The 18,924-nt window shown below is 36.5% G+C and overlaps 1 protein-coding gene across 1 annotated transcript in view; it reads left to right on the forward strand.

The window, feature by feature from the left end:
• Positions 1-18,924, forward strand: part of VGlut (Vesicular glutamate transporter) — a 246,183-nt gene that overhangs the window by 58,096 nt on the left and 169,163 nt on the right. The window lies entirely within an intron of this gene.

Raw genomic sequence — 18,924 nt, forward strand, 5'->3', positions numbered from 1 at the left:
TTCGCTCTCAACATCTATATACTTATAAATGCAAAGATCACTCACTCAACACTCATTCATCTCTGTTTCTCCATATTGGTAAGTCCTAGGAAGCTGAAATTTGTTATATAGATGCTCCTCAGGTCTTAAATCTGTTTCTAAAATCTGTTTTTCCGTTAATCAGCTGTCGCCCCCATACGAACGACAACTCTCAGAAGTTGAGAAACTTGTGCGAGCTAAGGACTAACGAGGTCTTACTTTTTAACGTGTGATTCCTAACACGGTTAAATGCATACCATGAAAGTATTTTCAGATATTCTAACTGGAAAGCCTCAGTGAGAGTGAAAGGAGCGCGTTTGCATTTGAAAATAACGTTTATATCACTGTTTCTTCGTACTGCTATATTTTCGAATGCTGAAATTTTGTATGTGCAATAAGGAATGATTTTAAAATATTTCAACTGAGGCGCCAGCCGTGGGATAAAAAGTGCGTTCATAAAATAAAGTTACCTTTTCATCACTTTTTCTCCATACCGGTATATTTTCGGAGATTGAAATTTTGTATGTAAGTTCGTTTTATATTGTAAATGTGCAATGGCAGGGGATTTTTGAATATTGAAACTGGGGCGCCAGCCGCGGTGAAAAAAGGCGCATCCATAAAACAAAATTATCTCTTCATCATTCGCATTACTGTTTTTCCATTCCCTTAATTTTTCGGTAGGTGAATGTATCTTTAGTGTCGGCGGTGCACCCGTGCGAAGCCGGGGCGGTCGCTAGTATACAACTGAATACAACATTCATGAAAGAAGAAAAGAAAACAAGAGGCGTAGTTCAATTGTTGTAGACACGGTTCATTGTCAATATTTATATTTATACTTGATCACATATCACGCTGGTTCGACTTCGAAAGTGAGAATGATATGTCGAATTCGATATGTCAACATATTGCATGAGATTTTTATCATGAGCATTCTGTTACTTATTCAGTGGAATATTTTCCATTAAGTCCTAAGTATGAAGTCTATCATAATTTCTTGCAATTTACCATGCTCTGTGGTGTGAAACACATCCGGAGTATGCCGCCTTTTCCGCCCAAAATCTTAAGGATTACGTATCCCATCTTCAGCGGCAGGGCTATATAGCTACTTTCCAGCCTGCTAACGAAGTGGTAGAAGTGACAGCTCTACCAGCCGTGGCACGGCTGGAGAGGAGACTCGCATCATGCCACCAATGGAGTTAATCAGAACACGAAGGGCGCTCCACAGAATTAGGCCCCTGAAGCCACAAGAACTGGCTTGTTTGGATGCGGAGGTTCATAGTGTTCTAACGGAAGTACCTGACATCTGGCAAATCAACACCACCGTGTATAGCGTCTTCTAATCGCTTTCCGAATTGGAAGGACGAAATCCCGGCCTTGCGATCCGGAAGATTGAAAAGCGTGTACACAAGATGGAGGCTAACATCACGTCGGCGAGACAACACGCGTCTCGTATCTAATGTGTGATGGATGACAGAGCGGCCAACAGGCCTTTGACGTCCACAGTGCGGCGAATAGCCGCCAAACGACGTATCCATCACACTTTAAGTCAAGGCGTGTTGCTGACCACCAAACAACACTGCCTTGATAGGCTCATTTCAAGAGCCTCCACGTGTTATGGATAATCCGCTGACCTCTGATCAGGGGGAATCCTTCTGGAAGGATGTCTATGAAAACCCGCATCTGGCCACCGCCATCTGGCCAGAGTTTTCAACTCATGGCTGGACGGACAGCAGCCGATTCCGGATTGGTTTATGGAGGTGTGGATCGTTCTCATCCCCAAAAGCAGAGATTTGTCGATTCCTTAGAATTACAGACCATAAACATGCTTGAATTCGTGTTATAAGTCGTTTACAAGCATCTTACACACACGAATACTCGCCGCAGTTGACCAAGTGTTCGAACGGATTTATGTATAATGCAGAACTCGATACAATATAGGTGTAACCTCTCTATGGCCTGGACCAATGAACGTAAGGCATTTGATACAATATCGCATGAGCTCATCTTGCATTTGCTCAGATACCTTGCGGTACCCGACAAAATAGTGAGATGCATTGAACAACTGATACCACTCTGGCGAACCCGCTTCACTATAACATCTGGTCAAGCCGGTGTCCAAACAGGGTGGATCACTTTCAGAAGCGTATATTTCAGGGCGATTCCCTCAGTCCCCTTCTCTTCTGCATCTCACTATTGCCATTATCTGTTGTGCTCAGAAATACTCGAAGGTTTAACTGTGGTACCCCCGGAAACTGGAGGCACAAGGTCACCCATTTGTTTTATATGGATTATCTTGAATTTTATGCCTCTGAAAAGAAGGATCTCCATCAGTCCTTGAGGGTGGTGGAAGAGTACATGCATGCTATCGGTATGGAATTTAGGATAGATAAATGTTCAATGGTCCATCTCAAAAGAGGACGATGCGGGAACTACTGGAGAGGATGTGCAGCTCGTAGATGGAAGCATCCTACACCATTTGAATGCCGAAGCAATGGAACAATGCCACTCACAAGAGGTAACAGCAGTGAAGAACTCTCTCCGAGGCAAGTATCAGCACAAACTTCATTGGAACTGTCGAGGAAAAACAAAGCAACAAATACGCTTGCCGATTCAATCTTACCCTACTCGTTTAGAGTAGTGAAGTGGACTCGGGAGGAGCTCGACGTAAAGAACCGAAAAATTATGCATCTCTATTGGAGTTTGCATCCCAAATCGTCCGTTCCACGGTTGTACTTCCCCTGACACCAGGGAGGCCATGGACTTTTGAACTTTGGAATGTCTACATGACAGAATGGTACTGAATACCTATACCTGGATACCTATAGAGTCGTCAGGAGTTCGGATCCCCTTCTCTACATGGTCCATGACCATGCAGAGGTGACGAGGTGACCACAACTCTGTCACCGACAGAGTGAGTTTCGTCGGAAACTGAGGGGTTCATCATGGCTTGCCAGGATAATGTATTCAACACCTTAGTCTACCGCAGTCGCGTGATGGGTATAGAGGTTACAAGGTGCAGGGCCTGCTGCGAGGCGTCCGAGACCCTAATGGACTTGCTATCAGCATGTGTAGCATATGCGGTCTCGGCCTATATCCATCGACATAACGCGGCCCTAAGAGTGATATATCATCATCTAAGGCCCTCTTACGGTATTGACGTGACACCGGTGTTGCCCTACGCTCCGGGGGATATTGAATCCGTTGTGGGGAACGAGAAGTGCCGAATTTATTGGAACTATTCGTTCCCCACCCTCAGGCTCATACGAGCTAATGAGTCTGTTGTAGTCCTTCTTGACAATCAGAGCAAGACGATATTTGTCGTGGAGTTTTCAGCTTCTGGCGAGGTGAATATCATCCGAAAAGAGGAGGAAAAACGGATAAAATATCAAGATTTTCTCTTAGAACTCCGCATACTCTATCCAGACCACTATGTCAAGATGGTTGTTCTGATTATTGGAGTTGAATGATGCCTTCTCTACTCTCGAATCTCAAAATTATACCGGCTTGTTGCACTAAGGCAGACATTTAAGCCGGACAGATGCAGAAGGCCGTCATTCTTGGCTCATTGCGCTTGCTCAGGACACATGATTCTCGGACCCAATGACCACTTACCGCACGGTGTGGTGAGTGGTAGTTGGTTGATAATGCTGGCGAGCCCTCCTGAATGTATCTGGAGGACGCGCCAGCATTATCAACCAGTCAGATTATATCTACATGATATTGGAACAGTCAAGTAGAAAACAGCACATACTGTATATACATAATACCAGATAAAAGGGCAATATTGGAACTATTGAAGTTATTATTAATAACCAGGAAATAACTGACTTTTTTCTCATGAATTCTGATTAACGGAAAAACAGATTTTAAACAGATTGTCTTCCAGTCTTATACAGGCAGGCAGATGATTCAGAAATTGGATACCTTTGTTTATTGGGCTCCTCTCATGCATGCTTGTTTCGTGTTTAGGAGGCCTAATAAGTTTCGAAGGATCGAATTAGGTAGTCGTGATAGTCAGAATTGAGAGAAAAGTTGTGATAATTACTCTTCGCATATAGAATGCATTCGTGGATGTAATAGAGTAGAATGTGAGAGTTCCATGTTCTTTGAAATGATTACGACATGTTTCTCTATAGTCTAGATTGAACATTAATCGTTCAATCCTCTCCTGAGAAACGAAATCCTGGATGCTCTCAATGCACCACCCCAAATAGTAATATTGTCAGAAATGTGGCAATAAACGATAGCATAGTAAATGCTGATCAACTGACTCGTCATAAAAATATTTTTCAATTGCAATATAGCGAAGTAACTACTATTCAATTTCTTGCAAATGTGATTGAGAGTGCTGTTCCATTCCATATTATTGTCCACAAAAACACCTAGAAATTTGGAGGATTTCGCAAAAGGGATTCTGCTATTCCCTGCTGTTGCTGTTCCATTCCATATTATTGTCCACAAAAACACCTAGAAATTTGGAGGATTTCGCAAAAGGGATTCTGCTATTCCCTGCTGTTGCTGTTCCATTCCATATTATTGTCCACAAAAACACCTAGAAATTTGGAGGATTTCGCATAAGGGATTCTGCTATTTCCTGATATTTCATTTCTTGTGAAAAAGTGCATACAAATTGTTTTAGCAGAATTTACCACTAGATAATTTCTCCCACATCTGGTGGTGAATTTCTTTGCCAGTATATTCATTTTTCCAATGAGCTCTTCATACGATTCTGTTTCAGTCGCCAATGTGGTATCATCAGCATATAAAATTAGGTGTTTAGTAGTGGGAAGTAAAAAAATCAGCGGATCAACAATCGATCCTTTGAGTAACCAGCTTCCACATCGTGTGGAAAAAATCTCCGATTGTCAATTCTAACAATATTTTTTTTGAACTCAACACATGAAGCCAGCCACGAAATAAATCAACGACAGCTGATTAACGAAAAAACAGATTTAGAACAAATTTTTTTTAAACCAGGTTTTGATTTATAAACCTCCCTAGTTTTGTCTGGACATATCTGGATGCCGTTCAGTCTATCCAACGATCTTATATTCATTTTTGTAGTGAACATATAATAATAATAATAATTAATGTTTTTATTGGTAGAAAAATACATATGTAACACAAGATAAATGAACACGCAGATGAAGGAGATCTACTAAATGGCAGAGTTATCTTTTATGTGCACCACAGGCGACATAAAAATGATCTCTTCCGCTTAACTTTATTCATATCAGTGATTTTTCTTCACAATCAAGCTACATTATTTCGCCGTATACGTGATCCGTAAACTCGGTTACTCAGATCTATCCGTATCGTTCCTGGGCTGGGTTGAATATTATCTGAATGGGAAACCTCAAATAATCAGAATTTATACCTTCATGTTCCGAAAAGTAGTAATAACGTCGCGTGTTAATTAAGGTTCTCATTCAAAACCTCAACTCTTCAACATATTCAAAAATATCTTGAAGATCTGTATTTTTTCTGGCAAAATTATTCTATTCGCAAACGTCTCAATTCATCTACTAAGAGTACTTTCCGTGCTGATGCCTTGAATCTTCAGTATCATTGCTAACTGGTGATGGTAAAGTCATGAATATCATTTAATATCATGACATCATTTTTCATCGTTGAGAAACGTCAACCATCTTTGAATAGAATATTGATAACACCTATTGAATTGATTTTCCAACATCAAAGACTCAGATTATACATATGAGTATAATATAACATGATCAGCAAGTTGGATGTCATATCGTTTTTCAACGAGGAAATCAAGAAATATGTTTGGTTCAATTTTTTACATATATAGCTCACGTGTTCTCTGAAATTCAAGTTACAGTCTTCAACCGTACCAAGACTTTCAGTGTGTGAAGTTATATTAACCATTACATTTCCTTCACTGGTATAGATCTGAAAAGAAGGTTGGTAGAACCATAAGAAAAATTAACGATGAGAGTTTTATCCAGATTCACAACCCTCTTTTTATTGTAGGTATATCAACGACTTATTGGAAAAAACCAAGAATCCAATATATTGCTTTCCTTACGACAGCACACTTTTCTCGTCATTCCATTTGGATTCCAGGATATCGGCTACGGAGAAACATCTTCGAACCGTAGTGAAAGTAACCAGGTTCAATTCAATGTCACAAAAACCCAGTCATCGGTTTTCTTCAAGGAGATAAATGTCTCCGAAGCGGATATAATAATGTCAGGTCAGACAATTCCGCTTTCTGCTTCGATGAGTTCGTTGGGGGTTGAAATGGACACTAACATGTCGTGGCACAATCATGTCGCTGGAATTGCAAAGGCTGCTTCTCAAAAACTTGGAACACTGTTCTGAACCAGTAAACTTTACACACCTCAGCAACTTTTGATGCTTTATAGAGCTCAGATCAGACCTTTTTTGGAGTATTGTTCTTATGTATGAAGCTCTGCGTCCAAACATACCCTGAAGTTGCTGAATTCAATTCAGAAGAGAACCATCCGCCTGATTCGAGACGCGAACATCACGTGCAACCATGATAACCTGGAACATCGAAGAAAGTATGGAGATTTGTCTCTCTTCTATGGATACTTTCATGGAAAGTGTTCAAATGACTTGGCACGTTTCATCCCACCAAGAGCGGTACATATCAGAAATTCGCGATTGACTGTGGCTGCTCATCGTTTTGGGGTTCAACGCAATACACCTCGAATTTTACTGTTCAAGAAGTCTTTCATCTGGAGAACTGCCTTTTTGTGGAATAAACTTCCTGAAAACGTTTTTTCAAATGAATTCAATCTCCAGCAATTCAAATCCAATGTGAATCGCTACCTTCGCACAGGCACCGCTCGGAGAGCGCCTCAAGTGCTTGTGTTTTGTCTTAAAAAAAAGTCATTTTCATTGCATCACTTCTTGAATAACGACAGCGTTACAACTTACTTTGTTTTCTACTTGTTCCCGCGTCACAGATTTGTTTTCTCGAAAATATTCCGCAGTTGGAGAATGAAAAGTCGTCGGTGATATGTGAAACTAGTACGGTGACAAAAAATATATCGGTCAGACTCGGCGAGGTATTGAAACTCGTTTCAAAGAACACGTAGAACATATCCGTTTTCAGAGAGCTTAAAAATCTAGTGTCGCTCAACGCGCATTGGAGAATAGATGAAAAATGTCTGAAATTGTTGACATCGGTACACGACACAATTTTTTTGATGATTTCGAAAGTCCGGAAATAGCAAAATGTAGCATGGGAACTATGAACAGTGACGAAGGTGTTTTCTTGAAATAATGATACGAATCGTGAATTTATTATTTTATTTGTGGTTACAGTCTCAATCTTCAACAACTTTTCTGATGAACGTAAATATATCTTCTGCCAATACGTCACTGGCTTCTATTGCAGCAAAATGTCCTCCAAAAGAATAAGTATTGTACTGAATCAGGTTATTGAACTTATCTGTCAAAAATGATTGTGGTTGGTAGATAAATTCGTGTTCGAAGAATGCACAAGCACACGGAACTGTATCATCTATCGGTACGCTGAAAATATTTTTATAGTTAATATCATTAGTTGACAAGAAATAAAGTTTACGATTTGAAAACAAAAATGAACTTTTCATCAAAACATTTTTCTTTACATCATCTATTATTTTTTCCTCGGTTGTAATGAATTTTCGTACTTAATGAAACAAGAGGTTGAATTGAGGTCTTTCAACACAATAAACTGAGTTATGAGAGGAAGAGATATGAAGGGTGTTATTCGAAAGAAGAGCAAAACGTACACAGGGATACACCTTACTGACGACAGTACACTATTATAATAAAAATCGAAGAATTTGTTCCTTATCATCTATTTTTACTTAGAGTTCGAGCTGAGGGAGTGATGTTGTTTCATATATTAGCTTCACACAATCACACAATCATTGTGCCTATTCAAATTATTTACCAATACATAGGGTAGCGAGTAGAAGTATGATTCATCAAAATCAGGTTGTTTTTCAAATGAAACATATTAATTTCAATTTACGGATATCGTCAGAAATGAACTTAAAAAGTTATAGGGTCACATGAGCATATACCAGAGGCGGGTAAGACGTTATGGCAAAAGTAATAAAAAAAAATGACTTGAAAGGAAGAATTGGAACCTCCAGCGTCAAATAAGCTGCTGGACTCACAGACATACGCACATATTTCCGCATGAATACACATACTTCAGGATGTAATCGTTGGGATGACACATTCGAAATGTTGTCCTATATTGTAAAATATAACCTATGGAGGTTATTTCACCAAGATGAAGTCTTCTTAACGAATTATTATAAAAATTCAACATCTGTAGATTTATTATTCAGACAAAACAGAAAAAGCTGAGCCAGTTTCTCCTATGAACATAGACTTCAAATGTTGAAACATGCTATCTATTTTTCATCATTTTTTGTTTACTTTTTTTTTCTGGGGTTGATCGTGGGGAAATACTTGAAGAAATTTGAAGGCCGCGACCAAAGACGAAGCGTATGAAGTACCACAGCGCAGTTTCGACTCGTCATAGTTTTCATCAGTAGTGGTAGCCTGAAACACAAATGCATTTCTGGACTATGGGATCGATAGAAACCTTAGTCCACGAATATTGTAGATAGACGAGAATCCCCAAGGCGGTACGTTGCTATTACATCTAACGCTGAACGAGTTTCAGTCTCTGATTTTCACTGTAGCTCTCACTGCCAGTCAACTAGATGAAACCAGAGCCCGAAGACAAGTTGAAATATCAAGTGTATTGTTATTTTCTGATTGATTCGGTCGTTACTTGGTGAAGATCCATAGTAATTTCATAAACTACACCATACAATTTGATCTCCACAAACTCTTTTTGAAGAAATATATCAAATACATGTGCTTAAATCACTACGAGAAAGCTACTGTGCGAGACCTGTCGTGATAAATTTCTTTAAATATATACATATATACAATAAAAAAATAAGTTTTTGCAGATCAAATCGTAAGGTGTAGTTTATAAAGCAAGCGTATTGTCTCGAAATATCCAAGAATACAAGGAATTTGATATATTTTCGTGTAAGTAAAATTTTATATCGATAGTATTCCATCTGTACTTAATAATTATGAAAAAAGAGATATTCGTGAAATACAGTGTTCATATTTTTGAAAGTATTCGTTCTGGGCGGACTTTCTTTTTTCCAGCTTGTCTGAAAGGAACTTATTCATTTCTCATTCATACTTTTTCATAAATGGGCCCTGAATCAGTGCGACTACTCCATGCCAAGAAGATAAATATATTTCATGCACATTTGTACGTACCGTGTTACATATTGAAAAGCGGTATATTCATCATTCACTTTCCTGATCCCAAAGATGAAACATTCTCAAAACTCAGTATTATATTTTCTCAATTTGAAAAATTTCAATTTTTCACATACCTACTGTGTTTTGGCTTGGAGCAGCCGGGCTGTTCTGATATTGGACGAGATCAGAAAATGGGTCACGTGGAATTACTTCCGGGAAAACATTTACAAAAGACCCTCTTAAACTTGGCTTAGAGCAATCAAGGGGCTGCTCACTGGACAGTGTTCATTTAGAATACATCTGAACAAACTAGGGTTATTCAATGGGTACTCTGGCTACAGGCAATATAGCCAGAGAGAATCAAGTCACTGTAAGCAAGCAATCTCAAATGTGACAAACATTCAAATCAAATTATTAGAATGAGTATCATAAAAAAACAGCTCATCACTTCATGAGCATCAAGCATCTAATTTCCTATCTGAAGCAATTAGCCAGTTTCGAAGATGAAGCACGAAGTTTGGAATTACTTTTGAGTGAAATTTTATATTATTGTTAAACATGAATTGATTGTTTCTAAAACTGTCAGTTCTATGGGTCTATTTTGAACTGTAATATCACAGTGAACACACATTCAATTCGATTCAAATGAGCGGCTTTTGAATAAATGCACTTGTTTCCAACGTAACACAAGTCCATCAATTTCATCAGCATGAAAATTGTGTGCTCGAGAATCGATAAAGTCGACGAAGGCCATTTTTTCCTGGTCCTGATTGGCGAAGGTTCTACCAGTGAGAAAGTTATCGGTGCTTGGAAGGATGGTAGTCGGTTTGCGAAAGGTCTAAGGAATAAAGTGGGTGAACGTGTGGACGGGCATTGTCGTGGAGCAGGATGTGACCTCTTTTGTACAGTAACCATGTGTTTTTGTTGGGTTTTCGCCTTTGGGAAATGCCTGGATGGCTCATCGGTGTTCAGCCACTGTCCTGAACATTTCCTTTTGTTGAAGAGGATCCACTTTTCATTACACGTGACGATCTGATCCAAAAAAAATATCGTTTTGGTTGCGCAAAAGCAAAGAAGAATTAATCTCAAAACGTGACAATTTCTGTCGTTCGTTCAAATAGTAGGGCACCCACTTTTTGAGCCTTTTTACCATTCCAATACGTTTCAAAAACCGCATGAGAGCTGACGCCCACTTCTTCCACCATCCCACGCATCGTTTGTGATGAGTCCATCTCCACCAAGGTCCTCAAATCCTCGTCCTGTAGGTCTACCATTTCGAGGCCCATCTACGAGGCTAAAATTTCTGGACAGAAATTTCGCAAACCAACGTCGAACAGTACGTTTATTACCATTATGTTTGGTAGTGCGCTGTTATTTTAGCGCACTGGTTCAATTTGAATTTGTAGAGAAGAATTGGCAAAAAATCATACAATACTCCGAAATAATAATTCTATTCGAAAAAACCAAAAAACAGCATTTTTAGTTTTCTCCGTATAACTAGAGAAGGGCAAGAGTATTGTTCCCGATGACAGTTACCTTTTTCCCATTAAATCGGCTTCGTATCTGTTATGGTTTAGAATATAGCAATGTTACCACATGATAAAAGAAACGGCCTGTATAGAGTACAAAATTATACGACACACTGGAATGAATATTTATTGGGATATGGAGCTACTAAAACACATGCTATTGAAACGAACAAAACTTTTGAAATAATCTAATTGTAAAATTTCCGTAGTGATGCGACTAAAATATAAAAAACAATTTCCATAAAAGTAGTTCAGCTTTCATATCCACATACATTTAAAAAACCACCACTTTCTTCTTTTCTCCATAGAGATATTAATAAAGAAGTAGAAAACCCAAACGGAGTTTTTTCTAATTAGAATTTCATTGCGATTTACTTTTCTAATCTTATTGATTCTATGTTTCTAAAAATCTCCTAAATGATGATACTTGTATAACCCATTTAAAAAACCGTGTACTCTTAAGTTTTCGCTATAAAATCTGGCCGAGGTGGTCGCTGTTTTGGGAAACCAATAATAAAAGACTATAATATGTAATATTTTGTCGAAGTATTTTTCCACACCTGCATCATTCAAGTAAACGTTATTCTTATTCATACCAACAGAAAGTTTGTCCATAATATACGATATCAGTCCTTGTGGTGTATTGTCAAGCCCATGTCCTGAAATGAAAATGTACATACATATACCTAAAACAATTCGGATAAAAGTCGTATTGTATTATAATTTATTGGTACAGGAGCATGAAGAAACATCCTCTCGGTTATCTCAAAGGTGCGATTTCGTTTCATCCTTTTCATAAAAGAGGACGTGTGCTTCTCCTTTCGCTAGATCAAATGTTATTTTGAGGTCACATAGACATAATCTTTCAATGAAACTGCCTTCCATTTACTTCTTTGAATGAATTTCAAATATCATTTTTCAATTTGTAATATAACATACTGATCATTCTGTATAATATTCATAAATTTATTAACTTGTTTCTCGTATAATTTTCACTATTTTTATTTTTTTGTCATATGTACCAGTGTTACCTGCCTTTACTAATTGTATCCGTTTTTCAGGTAGTAAAAACTAGATTAGATTAGATTCAATCAGGTTATTGAAATGAATGTAACTGCTCTCTTCAGGTGGTTGAAATAAGATTAGAGTTAATCATCTGATCGTAGCCTATGAGATATATTCCGTGACATTAAAAAATCGTAATTCATGAATGAATTGTGTGTATTTTCTATAATGTTATTCAATTTGGTACTGAAGAGCCTTGGGGCAAGTGTCTTAAGGCGAAACATCGGTGTATACCAGTGAGGGTGACAGTGTTCCATTACCATTCATTCAAAGTAGAACTCATGTGAATGATATCTGATTTTTATTCCACAACGAATGTTTCAAATACAAACTGAGTGGAGAAAAGTGTCTTCTGTATAATTCAGTGTTTATATAGAAGTATTTGTTTCGAAAGAATTTTTTTCTTTCGTGTAATTCAATGTTTATATGGAAGTAGCTGTTTCAGGAGGACTTTCTTTCAGTTTGTGTCCGAAAGTTACTTCTTTGCATGATCCACACATCCATGTATAGGGAGAGTTACTTATTTTTAAATTGATTACTTCCTTTCTTTGGAAGATTCCCTCATCCCTTTTTTTTTGTATCAAGATGGAGTAGTAGAAAGCCAAAAACTTTCTTTCCCATGATAGGTATGTTTTTATGAAATTGTTGTAGATCATGCCCAAAAGAAAGTAACGCCGCCCGCTACTGGTAACCATAAACCAAACGTGACGTAGCTGAGAGCGTGCCCAATGTTTCTTGCCGCTCGAGAAGCAGCAAGAAAAATGCTACCGATGTCGATTGAACTTCGGCGAAAATTCTACGATATTCCATTGCGATATTTGTACGCTGGCTGCAAGCGTATTCGGACAGTCAAGTGGACGTTACAGTGCGATACGTGAAGTGATCCAGTAAGGCGATAGACATTAAAATAATAGTTGAAATTTTTACTGGAAGTGTTTGTTGTGTTTCAAGGGAAATAAACTTAAGTTTGATTAGTCTGTGTAGTCAATTATTGGTGAACCTACGGGTAAAAACGTAACATTTGGTATCGGAAGTGGAATAATTGACTGAAAATTTTCTGTTTTATGGTGAAAACACGGAGTGTCGATTACGATGGAATGGAAAAGCTTGAGAAAATGTATGAGGCTTTGCAAGCGAGCCTGGCGGAGAATAGAAAACGCAAAAATGAACCCAAAAGAAAGGAAAAAAGTTACGCAGAATTGAAGATCGTGAAATACTACTAGATATTTAAGAAAAGCAGGAAGAAGACAATCAGATGTACCTTCATTGATTGGAAGATTCAAAATATTCCCAAGTGAGTGAAGGGGAGGTACAGAAATTTATTAAGGAAGAATTTGGAAAATTATTTCAGGAAACAAAGTAGGGATTGGAAAAAGTAGTCGATGAGAAGCTTGAAGGAGTTGAAAGGAAATTTGACAAGGAGTTTGAAGAAGTCGAAAGGAAACTGGAAGGAGTCGACAAAAAGTTTGAAGGAGTTGGAAGAAAACTTCAAGGAGTCGACAAAAAGTTTAAAGGAGTCGACAAAAAGTTTGAAGAGATTTTCCGGGAACTTCGGAAAGAATTACCAACCGAAAACGATTACTATGGAAAAATGCAAATCGAAAACGACATATTTTCCTTCTAGAAGTGGTTTTATTGAAACTCCAACTTTTGATGGCGTATCGTCATGGTCAATTTATCGCAGACAATTTGAGGCCGCTACGGAAAATAATGGGTGGAGAAATGAGGAGAAACAACAGCTTTTATACTGGCACTACGAGGAAAGGCTTCCGGAATTGTATAAAATATTCCAGTGAAGAAGCAGAAGGATTATGAAGCAGTGGTTTCAGCTTTGAAGGTCAGATATGGTTGTTCGCACCTTCAACAAGTCTACCAAGCTCAACTAAAGGTGAGAACTCCAGCTCCATCAGAAAGTTTGCAAGAGTTTGGAGCTGAAGTCGAAAGGTTAGTAAGACTCGCCTATCCAGAAGCACCGGATAACTTTACCGACTGGATTAGTGTCCATAGGTTCATTGACGGGGTTCGTAACATGGAGCTGCAGCAGTCATTGAGAATGACACGTCACAAAAAATTGAATGAAGCCATCATTTATGTCCTAGAATTTGAATCTGCTAAAAATGCTTCGCGACAACAACGAAAAGTTCTAGTGAGGACCATCAATGAAAAGGAAGACGAAGGAAAAGATCGAGTCATGGAAGGTCCTGAAAAACTCTTCAAGGAATATTTGACGAATGGAAATGTATCCAAGGCAATAGGACGACGTAAATGTTATAACTGCGGCAAAGAAGGATATTCAAGGCGGGACTGTCGATCAGGTCCAATATCCGACGAAAGAAGAGACTGGCGTTCATAGTCATGTCATAGTTCATAGTTAGTTTGGAGCATGTTTGGCAATACAGTTGATCATCACCCTTGAAAGTGCCATTTTTGAATGAATTAACAATAAGTTTTGCACGGACTAATTATCAGTCATATTAGAAAACGCTAGATGAAGTTCTACAAAGTCACATACGTTTTTCCTACCTCTTGAACTGATACTACAGAGCAAAAGATCTAAAAACATAAGACGAGATAGACTGTATGGAATCGTTCAATCCATCGTTTGATTCTGCTATCCAACAAAAGCCCCAACAATTTGGAGCAATCTCCTTGTTGTCTTAACGAGTATCTAGTGGACTTCAAAGACTCCAGGAAATCGGTTGGTGGAAAAGATGATACATTTTCACGAAACTGCAACTGCATGAACAATTGTTTGAGTTTCGTGAATAAGTAGAAAACATTCTCGTTCTCGTTCATCGTTAAAACCTCGTTCTTGAAATTCTTCGTCATGAACAACACTTGTAAAATGCTATTCATGTAGCAAGTATTTCCTAAATTATCTAATACAATGTTTTTCTCAGGACAACTGTCTACTGACTCGTAAGGAAGAATATGAAAAAAAATATGGTGAATTAACAAATGCGTACTCATGCATAAAGCTTTTTATAATGAACGATTTCTCGTTTAAAAATCATTTTTGCATCAATGTCGATGATTAAAAAAATTCAATTTCAAATTATATAATGAAAAATGCATTTGTTAGTAACGATTTTCCAAACAATATGTATAAAAAATGAAAAATACAATATTTATATAGCTTTCATCAATGAAAAAATACACCAATCGAAATAATAAAAAAAATCCCCGGAATGTTTCATTTAAATTCCTAATTTCTCATTCATTTTTGTTCAAAGAAAAGTGGAAAATTTTACTTTTTGAATTTTTTCGGATATGCTCTTTTATGATGCCTCAAACGAATAGCTTCGAGAAAGTAATAAAATTTTATACTTCAAGTCCAAAAATTATCAGGGTTATTATGTGAATCTCCAATTTGGAAAAAAATGTAAAATAACAAAAGCATAATTAAAATAAAAACTGAGAATTTTATTCCGCTGGCGAACGATTTATTTATTCGACTATTCAACGAAGCCAATATACCCGTTCTACCTGTATTTTTACTGCACAAAAGAAATCATAATCATTGGTGTTGCCAAGTATAAAAATATTTTTTAGGAGTTTTTTCAGTCTTCACGGAACTTCTTGAATTTTTTCAATATCTGCAATAGCTACTGGGATATTCTCAAAAGAAAACATATCTTTAATTGTTCAACTAAATTGTTCATCGTAAATTAAATTTTGTGAAGTGGCACTTGTAACCTGGACTATATATTACTGGCCTGGGCGTAGTACAGTTTGGGGAGGATATCTGCACTCAGGATATTTCTGAGATCTCTCGGTTGGTGAACGATGTTATTCAATCGATGATTTGAGCATTTACAATGTTTTACCCATGGTATCGACATGGCATTCATCCAAATGAATGTTTTAAGAACTTTTCACTGGTTAGGATGTCACAGAAGACAACCATTTCACATTCTTTAGGTCTGTCATTGAGTCTAATACATCGCGTTTTTCATGGATTCGTATATAAAAATTTCGATCTCACATCGAAATAGTTTTTTCTGATACCTGACAATTTTGTAATTGCCAACTTAGATGTTGTATCACTTATTAGTAATTGGCATCAAGGTGCTTTCCTTAGATCTATGGATGAGTATTGGGCCCTGCTTTTCCTCTTACCCTTTCTATATGGATTCTATTATTCCCCCTTCCCACTCCCGTATGTGGAAGAGATATACATATATTTTGATTGATACAACAAGTTTTTCTTTATTTTCAGTATTTTAATATTTTAATATTAAAATTTGTGACAAAATTTAATATTGAAATACTCAAAATAAAAGAAAATTAGTTGCATCAATCAAAATATATATATATATATATATATATATATATATATATATATATCCAGATACATCATCCAGATAGAAAAAAATGTGGGAATCTTCCAAAGAAATTTTAAAAGAAGTAACTCTATACATAGATGTGTGATGTTGACTGACTATTCCTCAAATACATCGATTTAATTACTGTAGACATGCGGGTGGTGAATTAAAAAGTTATTGTCTGCAAAATAGGTTTTTCTGGAATAACTTGGCAATGCCGCAATGAAAATTCTAAAATAAGAATTCCTTAGAGAGCAAAAAAATATGAAATCGAATGACGTATTCATATAATGGGTGTTCTATTAAAAAAATATAACTTTGGTTGGCCACGGTCGGCTGAATCACCCAGTATGCGAGAAAATAATTTTAAAAGATAGTATTTATCGATATGAAATTGTTGTGTCCTATCTATTATTCATATATTAAGGGTGGAAGGTTTTCAAATTGACACCCTGTACAAAATAGAGTGAATGAGTTTATAAACTGTCAATAATTTTTTGCTGTAACAAAAATTTCAATGGCATACAATAATTCAACTGAATCCCGTTCAAATCATTCGAAATATTCCATTCTAGAATTGTGAGCGTTTGTTGTGAAAACACATCATTCACATAACTTACTACACAGGCTATATATTTTTTTCATCAATTTTCTAATTTCTATCACCAATATTTGGGTCACAACTGAAAAATTTATACTTTCTGGGTAAGTCATTGTTCATAAAAAAACGTCAAAGTAGTCAATTCCATATGAAAAATTTCATTTATAATTCAATGTCCGTTTGGCATTCATTTGTTGTACAATATCAATAATTATAGTTTTTGTTATTATATTCTCGTGGCGATTCATAAAAAAACGGCATGAATCAAACATATTGAGAAAGAAGGCTGAGAGAGAATAACAAAAAATTATGGAAGGTGTCATTTTGACACTGAAAACCCCAGGTGAGAACGTGATTGTTACCACGATTTTTTGTACGTACTAACCTGCTGGGAGACATCAATTTCAAAATTGTAAATCCGTTTGTCGATTACGTTGGTTTCAGTTTTACCCCAACAAATATCAGGTAGAATTTCGGGTATGTACGGTGTGAATATCACTATGTAATACTTATATATCGTCAAGGCAAAAATCAACACATCTAAAATTTAAAACTGTACAAATTCATTGAAAAAATAAAGGTCATATGATGGTTTTCGTGAGAGATGCGATAATCATAGAAATGCTTTGAGTTATATGTATGTATATATGACGTTCGTTATTAGATACCATATATACATTTTTTTTCATGTATGAAATATTGGGTAAAATATTGAACGTCATTGATATATCTCACACCAAATCATTTTCTTCAAGCTGATGAAAACTTATGAATTATTTATTCACGATCCTCATCTAAATGACGTTTGGTTCCGCATGTTACTTATAATTTTCTTTCAGGATTGAAATAATTAGTGAAACTCTAAACATCATAAGTTTATCTATCACATATTTCATGTTATTTTTTCCGAGCTGATAAAAATGCATATTTTTTCAGTTAATGTCAGACCTACATTCCTTCTAATGTATTCAACATGTTATAATCGGAATTGTTCCATTTCCATATCAAAACAAACATTCAACGAAAGTCATTTTTTGTGGAGGAAAAATTAGTTTTTTTATCGACCTTTTTTGGGTAATTGTTACCTTCCACAATCTGAAAAAATATAAAAATTATAATAGAGTACTTTATACAAGTGTAGAAGGGCAAACTTTTCAGTTTACCCCGATAAGTTACTGCGTAAAAATCAAAGTATTTTTCACAAAGAAAAATCTTCTATTTATCAGTAACTTGTCGTATTTAACAATTTTGCCTATCAATTACCGACTCAACATCCAACGACACCTTTTACAACTAACGTTATACCTTACATCCCAAGACTATCTGAAAAAATAAGACGAATTGGAAATAGGTATGATGTTAGAACTACTTTCAAAACAAAAAATACACTGATATCTATACTCACTCATACAAAACCCAACAACACTGAAGAAAAAACAAAAAATTGTATTTATAAAATACCTTGTTCTTGTGGTAAAAGTTACATTGGTGAAACCTCAAGACCATTGAAAGTGCGTGAGAATGAACATCAGAACCCATTTTTAAATCAGACGGTGAACATTGGGTGGAATGGAATAGGACAAGAAAGATTACCAATGAGCCTCATTCTAAGAGACGTAAGCTAAAAGAATCGGCGTATATTCTCATGTCTGGAGAGAATTGTATCTCGAATAGCTCCTTAGAAATAGACCGTACTTGGCTACCCATCTTGAAGAAAACTTTGGATAGTGGCGAAATGACAACAAACTGATATCGGAGAGTACCTTGTATTACATCGAATGTTTAAGTTGTCAATCAACAACATTGACATAATTTCATATTACAAAACTTCTTTGACATCTGTCGAAGAAGTAAAGAAATAAGCTATCAAAAAAAGAAATAACTGCGTATATATTCAAATTTTTTATTTTTTTATCCATTTCTGAAGACGGAGGCAGATTTTGGCCTCCGAAACGTAAAAGATAAGTGTTATTTCTTAATAATTTTTTTGATAGGCGAAATTGTTAGATACGACAAGTTACTGATAAATTGAAGATTTTTCTTTGTGAAAAATACTTTGATTTTTACGCAGTAACTTATCGGGGTAAACTAAAAAGTTTGC

This window comes from Leptinotarsa decemlineata, unplaced genomic scaffold (genome assembly GCF_025532065.1).
Source record: "Leptinotarsa decemlineata unplaced genomic scaffold, Ldec_3_MD MMD2_tig00026328_RagTag_RagTag, whole genome shotgun sequence".
Taxonomy (NCBI): Eukaryota; Metazoa; Arthropoda; class Insecta; order Coleoptera; family Chrysomelidae; genus Leptinotarsa; species Leptinotarsa decemlineata.